The 9,539-nt window shown below is 38.4% G+C and overlaps 1 protein-coding gene across 4 annotated transcripts in view; it reads right to left on the bottom strand.

The window, feature by feature from the left end:
• Positions 1 to 9,539, bottom strand: part of KDM4C (lysine demethylase 4C) — a 402,052-nt gene that overhangs the window by 250,211 nt on the left and 142,302 nt on the right. The gene's annotated exons all lie outside the window — the stretch shown is intronic.

The following is a 9,539-nucleotide window of genomic DNA, read 5'->3' on the forward strand; positions in this document are numbered from 1 at the left end:
GAAAACTGACCTTTTCCAGTCCTATGGCCATTACTGAGTTTTCCAAATTTGCTGACATATTGAGTGCAGCACTTTCACAGCATCATCTTTTAGGATTTGAAATAGCTCAACTGGAATTCCATCACCTCCACTAGCTTTGTTCATAGTGATGCTTCCTAAGGCCCACTTGACTGTGCATCCCAGTATGTCTGGCTCTAGGTGAGTGATCATACCATTGTGGTTATCTGTGTAATGAAGATCATTTTTGTATAGTTCTTCTGTGTATTCTTGCCACCTCTTCTTAATATCTTCTGCTTCTGTTAGGTCCATACCATTTCTGTCCTTCATTGTGCCCATCTTTGCATGAAGTGCTCCCTTGGTATCTCTAATTTTCTTGAAGAGATCTCTAGTCTTTCCCATTCTATTGTTTTCCTCTATTTCTCTGCACTGATCACTGAGGAAGGCTTTCTTATCTCTCCTTTCTATTCTTTGGAACTCTGCATTCAAATGGGTATATCTTTCCTTTTCTCCTTTGCTTTTCGCTTTTCTTCTTTTCACAGCTATTTGTAAAGCCTCCTCAGACAGCCATTTTGCTTTTTTGCATTTCTTTAACTGTTTAAAATATAATGATTAGTAAAATAAGGCATCTTCCAAAAACAGGTTTATATGCTTGGTTTCAACTGTCTCTTTTTTGACACTATTAAGCTACCTTTTCAGCCTTTACACAGAAGGAGCAGAGAAAATATTAACTTTCTTTAAAAGAAAACTAAAGATTTACTGTTTCTTTGTGTTTTCCTGAAAAAGTTTTAGACCTGAGTTTACTCATTTTGTAAATCCATCACCGTCCTTATCCAGATGGAATATTCTCTGGATGACCACAAGCAACCCTCTTAAACTGGGTGTTATGACATGGGAATGAAGCTATGAAATAAATGTATCCAATACATACATCAAATATATAAATATGACATATTCAATGTGATACATCAATATATATTAAATTATATATATATACACACACACAACATTTGTGCAAACATGGAAACTGTTGACCAAGAAAAGAAGAGGAGGAGATCTGGATATACCTTTATATATAAATATTATATTACTCTGTTCTGTCCCATTTAGATATGTCATCAATTTCTGGTAATGTTGAAAGAAATTGTCTAAGATGATATTAATAAATTTAAAACATGTATTCTGTAGCAGAGAAGAGGAAAGGTGGGGAGGGGTGTTCCCAGAACTCAGGAGACAATGTATACTATCCTGTATCTCAATTTGTGGGGAGGACTCTTAGCAAGGGAGAGCTACACAGGCACAAGAGCTAAGAACTGCTCACTTTGCTGCAAGAGAGGTCAATACCCAATAATATACAGTACTACAGAAAAGACTGTTTTTAGTCACAAGAATAACTTTACTATTTATGAATACAAAGACTGAATACATGGCATTATCCCCAAAGCACACCCTAATGGGATGAAAACACTTCTAAGGGAAATGCTATCCTGAGGGGTACACTTGCCCCATACAGTCCACAAGAGGATCTAACATGTTATCCTTTCAAACTAATCATGCTAACCACACAGCCATCCATTTTAAAAATCTGATCCATGTTTTCAGAGTTTAACTTTTAACTTTCACTGTAAAACTTTAGTTTTACAAGAAAAACAATGAGAGGAAATAGGAAAGGCTGTGTATAGATCAACAGTTCTAACTTCCTTAGAAAACTATACTATATATACATCCTGATCTGATCCTTTTTGGCTCTTTTTTATGGAGTCTTTCCTCCTCACCTCACATCAACATCTCAGGCTCTTTTAAGTTATTCCTCCATGACAGCAGTCTAATTGGAACTCTCATGTTAAGATTCAATACATACACACACATGAACATACACACACAAGTGATATTCTCAACTACTAATACAGAATTTCTAATTCAAACAAATGCATTTTAATAATAGAAACACAAAATCAGAGTTATACTCTTCCACTTAAAATCTATTTTTTAGATCAGTGTTTAAATCCTAAAAGTACATGGAGCTTACAGTACAGCTACAAAGATTATCCTTCTACAAGGTGCTGAACCATGAAGCTAGCAAAAGTCTTTGATAAAAATTATAGATGCTACTGCTTTTATAGGAATAACTTTTAACTTTTTATGATAATGATGATGTTTTGTTTTTAAAACCTAGGCTGTAGAGTTCCTTTTTTAAAATCATTTAAGCTACGTAGTTAAGAGACAATTCAGTTCAGTCGCTCAGTCGTGTCCGACTCTTTACAACCCCATGGACTGCAGCACACTAGGCCTCCCTGTTCATCACCAACTCCCGGAGCCTACTCAAACTCATGTCCATCGAGTTGGTGATGCCATCCAACCATCTCATCCTCTGTCGTCCCCTTCTCCTTCCACCTTCAACCTTTCCCAGCATTAGGGTCTTTTCAAATGAGTCAGTTCTTAACATCAGGTGGCCAAAGTATTGGAGTTTCAGCCTTAGCATCAGGCCTTCCAAAGAATATTCAAGATTGATTGCCTTTAGGATGGACTGGTTGGATCTCCTTGCAGTCCAAGGGACTCTCAAGAGTCTTCTCCAACACCCCAGTTCAAAAGCATCAATTCTTTGGCACTCAGCTTTCTTTATAGTCCAACTCTCACATCCATACATGACTACTGGAAAAACCATAGCTTCGACTAGATGGACTTTTGTTGGCAAAGTAATGTCTCTACTTTTTAATATTCTGTCTAGGTTGGTCATAACTTTTCTTCCAAGAAGCAAGCGTCTTTTAATCTCATGGCTGCAATCACCATCTGCTGTGATTTTGGAGCCCCCAAAAATAGTCTGTCCCCGTTTCCATTGTTTCCCCATCTATTTGCCATAAAGTAATGTAAAGAGACCATTAAGGAGAATACCAATAAACTTTTCCTTCGGCTCTTACCTATTGACTGCAACAATAAAGTAGTTGTAATTTTCTCCTTCTTCTATTTCTCTGACAAAAGTGTCTATGATTTCCACACAGTCTTCATAGTACAACAGCCAAAAGATGTTAAGAAATTACATGTTTCTGGTTTTAGAATCAGTACCTGAAACCCGGTCAATAATAACAAACATTTAACTAACATTTTCTCAGTGCTAAGCACTGGGCACTGTGCTAAAATCCTTACATAAGGTATCTTTCAGAATAACTTTACCAGGTAGGTATTATCTCAGATGAGGAAACTAAAGAACAGAGGAGATAAGTACCTTAAATGAGAGCATACAGTTATTAATTGGCAGAAATGAGAGTTAAAGGCTGTTACTCCAAATCCTTTGCTTGTAACCACTATACTCAGTACCTCTCAGAATAATATTCCCACACGGGAGCCATTCTACACACTGGCTCCCAGAGAACGAACACTTCCATTTTCTAAATAATTAAAGCAAAGGTCATTCTCTCTTATCAGAATGCTTGAGTATTCAACCTGAACCAGCCAACTACAGCACCAGGAGCAACCCAGAAATCTCAACCAATGGATTGAACAATTTCCATTGGGAAACCTTCATTTATCATAAGACAGTATTATCTAATTTACTGGACTAGCAAAAGAGATGATGGCTTCATTGAAATGAAGAGTAAAAATATTAAATATCCAATGTCAAAATTCTTTTCTCAAGCCCTGTTATCTGTGGATAAATGTATCTATGCATTGATTTGCTAAGCAAATCAAGTCCATGTAAAGCAACACTATTTATATACATATGCCTCATTTTATTGCACTTCACTTTTTACAAATGGAAGATTGGAGGTAATCCTGCCTTGAGCAAGTTTATTGGCTCCATTTTTCCAACATCATTTACTCGTGTCATGTCTGTTTCACATTTTGGTAATTCTCATATTATTTCAAACTTTTTTATTATTATTATTAACATGCTTGTTACGGTGATCTGTGATCAGTGATCTTCCATATTGCTTTTTCTTAGCTTTTTATTTTAAACTAGTCTGGAGAAAAGTTACAAAAACAGCAAAAAAAAATTCTCTTATATCCCTTACACCATTCTCCTAATGTTCTATTTTTAAATTAATTTTTATTGGGGTATAGTTGCTTTATAATGTTATGTTGGTTTCTGCTGGGCAGCAAAGTGAATCAGGTATACATAAACATATATGCCCTCTTTTTGGGATGTGCTTACCATTTAGGTCACCACAGAGCATGCTATGCAGTAGGTTCTCATTAGTTATCTATTTTATACATAGTAAAGGGCACGGCAACCCACTGCAGTATTCTTGCCTAGAGAATCCCCATGGACAGAGGAGCCTGGCGGGCTACAGCCCACGGGGTCACAAAGAGTCAGACACGACTGAGCGACTAAGCACAGCACAGGATATATATGGACTTCTCAGGTGACTCAGCGGTAAGGAATCCACCTGCCACTGCAAGAGACGTGGGTTCGATCCCTGAGTCGGAAAGATCCCCTGGAGAAGGAAATAGCAACCCACACTAGTATTCTTGCCTGGGAAATCCCATGGGCAGAGGAGCCCGGTAGGCTACAGTCCACGGGGTCACAAAAAGTCGGACATGACTTAGCAACTAAACAACAACAAAAAGTGTATATCCAAGACTTTAAGTTTAAAAAAAAGGATCATCCCGTATAAGATACTTTAGAAATTTAATTCTATCAGCTGAAAAAATTATCCAACTCTAATGTTGATAGTAAATTCTACAATGTGGAAGATCTAGAAAAATTATAATTCAAACAACTATTCATTTCAGAAACAAACATGCCAAAATCCTTACCATCATATTGTATTCCTTATTTGACTCTTATGTTCTTAACAAGCCTCTTATGTTCTTAACTCCAATGTTTATTCTTTTTGAATAAACATTTTTATTTTTATAAAATAAAATAAATAAAAATGTTTATTTATAAAAAATTTTTAAAATGTCTATTCTTTTTTATATACATTGTCTTAGATGTATATTAAAATTATATATATAGGTAAATATTAATCAAATTACCACCAAATTCAATTGTACTGTCAGGGCTTTTATTTGCCCTTTTAAAGTTTACTATATAGTATTCTCTCTTAAATTATATATAAAATTTTAGCCTGAAAATTATTTGTAGAGTCAGATTCCCGGAGGAACATCACTGATCATCAGGATTACTTTTTTCCATAAGGAAAGTCAACCCTGAATGTGGCCCAAGACATTCCTTCCCTAAATCTGTTTCATTTTAACCACTGGGAGCAATGCCCCTCAACCAGGAGTGCATGCAGCAGATAACTAGGATCTGCTTCAGATAGACAGGAAATGCTGGTATTTATCTTTCCCTTAGGCAAATGGCACCTCATGCAGAATGAAAGAAACCAAGGGATTTAGAAACTGGAGGCATAATTACCTGTCAGGATCTACTAGAAGCTTTCTAAAGTTAACATCCTAATACTTATTGCTCCCACAGGAGAATTCCAGAATGTGCTTTAGAAAAGCTGATTCAATGTATGCTGATCATCTATTTGATGCCATTTAAATATAGTATTACTTAGTAAAGGAGATACAAATTCTTATGGGACTAAAATACTTTAAGATTTTACTACCACAGGCATATATGTGAGCTCACTATATCTCTTGCACAATCAAAAAACTAAGAATAAAACAAACTTTTTCTCTTAAATTAGCTCTGCAGCTTAAAGGAAAACTTGATAGAGGTCTACACAAACAGTGATGACCATCTTGCTGGTAGTATCGTTAGTGCCATCCCCACACAATTGACACTTGAGGGCAGATAATTCTTTGTGGTGGGCCACTGTCGTATGCATTGGCATCAGCAGCACCTACGAGTGCCATTCACTAGATGCAAGTGGCCCAGTCATGACAATCAAAAACGTCCCCGGACACTGTCAAATGCTCCCTGGGGCCAAGGTCATCCCAGAGTTCAAAACTGATACACTGGTGGAGAAGGCCGCACGCAGGGCACAGTCTGGCTCTGCTCCTCTGTATGTGCACCAGGGAGACATTTCACCTCTCTGCCTCGGTCTATCCTCCCTCAAATAACTGGTAAGGATTAAAGGAGAAAAGAACTGACTACCACTAGGACTGTTTTGACTGTGTACTTTGTAGCACCTCTTTCTACTTCTTAGGCTTCCCAGGTAAAGAACTTGCCCGCCGATGCAGGAGATGCAATAGATGCAGGTTTGATTCCTGGGTTGGAAAGATCCCCTGGAGAAGGGAATGGCTACCCACTTCAATATTCTTGCCTGGAAAATTCCATGGACAGAGGAGTCTGGCAGGCTACAGTTCATGGGGCCTCAAAGAGTCAGACACAACTGAATGCACACACAAGAACACTACTTTTGACTCCCTAAACTACAAATATGTACTTTCCAAAAAAAATTTTCTCAATGATATAAAACTAAGGAATTTTTAAGGGGGAAGGGCATTACTAGGTTTATGGATTACTTAAAGAGCTCTCCTAAAAGTTCAGGCTTGCAGGCTCTAAGAATATGATCCCAAATCCTACTACCTACCATAATCTATGTATAAGAGAAGAAGGATGATCTCTTGGTCACTGAAACACATCACATACTTTCCCTGCTCTGTACTCCAGCTCTGACTTGTCTGATGGGTAATATAACTCCATCACATGTGTAAATATACAGCTGCTATATTCCAGCATTTTTCATAAAGTATTTTCCTGGTGGCATCTAAATCATCTCTCTCTTACACAAAACATTATGGCGAAATCTTTCTTCTAGTACTTGTACTCTTCAGGGCATGAATGACTCCATGATGGCTACAGTCCATCAGACTCATTTCCCTACTAAACCTCCAGCGCCTTTTCTGTTCTTACTCCTCTGTCTACCCTGCAGGGTCTAGCCAGAGCCCCAGTCACAATATTACTTAAGATTTCTTTTTAATTGCACAGCTAGCTTAGAGAATGGAAATCAATGTTCTTATAAGTCGGTATACATCTTACACAGAGCTACACAGTAAGCTCCTTTCTCAGATAACATGGCCATTAAGATATGACCAGTGCTTACTGACAAACACAGCCCCAAGAAGACTAAAGTTCAAGAATAATATTCACAGAAACGTGGAGGGAATTATTAAGCATGACTTTTAGTTGAGGGCCATCCATTGAGTACAGAAAGTACTCCTACTAATCAAAGAATATTAAGAAAACACTATCACTGTGACCTTAAAACTTTTAAACTTAGCAACTCTACTTGTTGTACATGTAGTTGTTAACTAATATTTCTCACCAAATTACTTTGTTCAATATCCATCCCTTCAAACAACTATAAACCTACTGAAGTGAGGTGATGGTAGTTTCACACAGTGTGTATGCTGGTGGGGTGAGGGTTCCCCAGGTGAGAAAACAAAGGGACTATCCAACAATGCCTGCTGCTCTCATGCCAGGGGATCAGTGCCTAAGGTGTGCGTGGAGACGTGGGAGACACAGGCCTTTAAACACCCAAGAGTCAAGGAGTGAAGCAACTCTACGTAAATGTCAGTGTTGTCCTAAAGGATGCTGGCAAAAGAAAACAGTAGTCACAGGCAAAGGAAGGTGAGACTTTAGTACTGTACTTTCAACATGTACTCAGAGGAGGACAGGCATCAGAATTCTCTGAGGAGCTTCCTGCAAAATGTAGGAAGAGTAAAACCAGCCTCCGTAGTTCTCACAAGTTCTCCAGGGTTCCTACGTACACTAAAGTGAGAGGAGTACATGGTTAGCAAGATCATTGTGGTTTTGTTTGTTTTTTTTTAGCTGCACTGCATAGCATGTGGAATCTTAGTTCCTTGTCCAGGGACCAAACCCATGCCTCCTGCATTGGAAACCTGGAGTCTTAACCACTGGACTGCCAGGAAAGCCCAAGAGAAACACTGATTTAGTTAAGAGCTAAGAAGGCAGTATGCCATGGAGAGCCTTTGAAAATATACTTTAAAATAAGTTCAACAACTGCTTTATTTTTTGGGCATTCTCCATATTAGTTAATAAATTTTAAAAATGGATTTATACAAAAAGATTACAGGGGGAATTTATTAAAGCAAAATGTTTGCGTGTATGCTAAGTCACTTCAGTAGTGTCCAATTCTATGCGACACTATGGACTGCAACCTGCCAGGCTCCTCTGTCCATGGGATTCTCCAGGGGGGAATGCTGGAGTTGGTTGCTATATTCTCCTCCAGGGGATCTTCCCCACCCAGGGATCAAACCTGTGTCTCTTCCATCTAAGCTGCATTGTCAGGGGTTGTTTACCACTAGTGCCACCTGGGACGCCTGCAAAAGCAAAGCGACTCGTGCTGATGATTCTGTAAATATTGACAGATGGGACAGAAGCTATTTTGAGGATTTGAGAGTTCAATATGCATACCCCTAAAAACCTACCTGTGGCTGCCCCGAGGAATCTCCCATCAGTGACTGCATCTCACCTCAAGAATCCCAAGAACTGCTAACACTGAACAATGTCATTTCTGCCGGGAGTCTTGGGAACAGAGACACTTTAGCACTGCACCAAGAAGAATGTCTTTCTCCTCTGACAAACTCTAACCAAGTAAGTCAAAAGCACCACACTGATCCAATTACACCAGGAAGAGTTAAAAATGAGACTAATATCCCAAAGACCCTCAGGACTCATCAAGAGTGAGTAACATCCTTCAGGGACCAATAAAATTAATGACATTTCAGAAATGAGACTCTTATGAGCCATAAAAGAAAGAAGTGGCAGAGGGCTGTAGAAATCAAGTCTATTTTAATCCTTAAGAATCAAAGAAAACATCTGAGAGAAAATCTCTACAATTTCTTCTTCTTAAATATTCTCTTTCGGCACAAAATATTTCTCTTTCTCCCATATCCCAAGAGAATATACCTGAGTCGGAAACCTGGCTGAAGACCCAGTTAGGGCAGCTGTACTACTGTGTGTAAAATAAAAGAGCTCCTACCGGACGGCACAGGGCATACAGCCAGTATCTTATGGCTATCGAAGGGGCACAGCCTTCTAAAGTTGTGAGTCACTATGATGTACACCTGAAACTTCTATAATACTGTTCATCAGTTACACCTCAACAATTGGGGGGGGGAATGGGCAGAAGAGTCCGCTCAATAGTAGAGGAAAAGTTCACAGACCAGTGACTGGAGAACAGTAACACTTAACCAGAGAAACAGCATCTGTACCTTACTTTACGGTTTACATACACTATCTCCTTACTGAACTGGAGGTGGGGGGTAGTCAAGCAGGATAAATGTACAAAGTTTTGTGAAAAGTGAAGCATTGCACTCAATGTTAGCTGTTATTAACTTGGAAATGGAAGAATAAACATAATTTAAAGAGAACTGACACCCAGGATAGGTAAGTAAATAGCAAAAGGGCACTTAGTTTTCTTTACATGAGTTCAAGTCTCTTTTATTCCTTCAATATTTATTGAACAAAAGGCAAGAGCTAAGCATTTGTCTTCAGTGACCTACAAGATATGAGACATAAGCAAACACAGAAAAAGAGAAGTCTAAGCACTATAATTAAGGTAAAGATACCTAGAGATTTCACAATAAAGAGAGAATATTTCGAGCTCAGGGTGAGCAGACAG

Source organism: Cervus elaphus, chromosome 29 (genome assembly GCF_910594005.1).
Source record: "Cervus elaphus chromosome 29, mCerEla1.1, whole genome shotgun sequence".
Taxonomy (NCBI): Eukaryota; Metazoa; Chordata; class Mammalia; order Artiodactyla; family Cervidae; genus Cervus; species Cervus elaphus.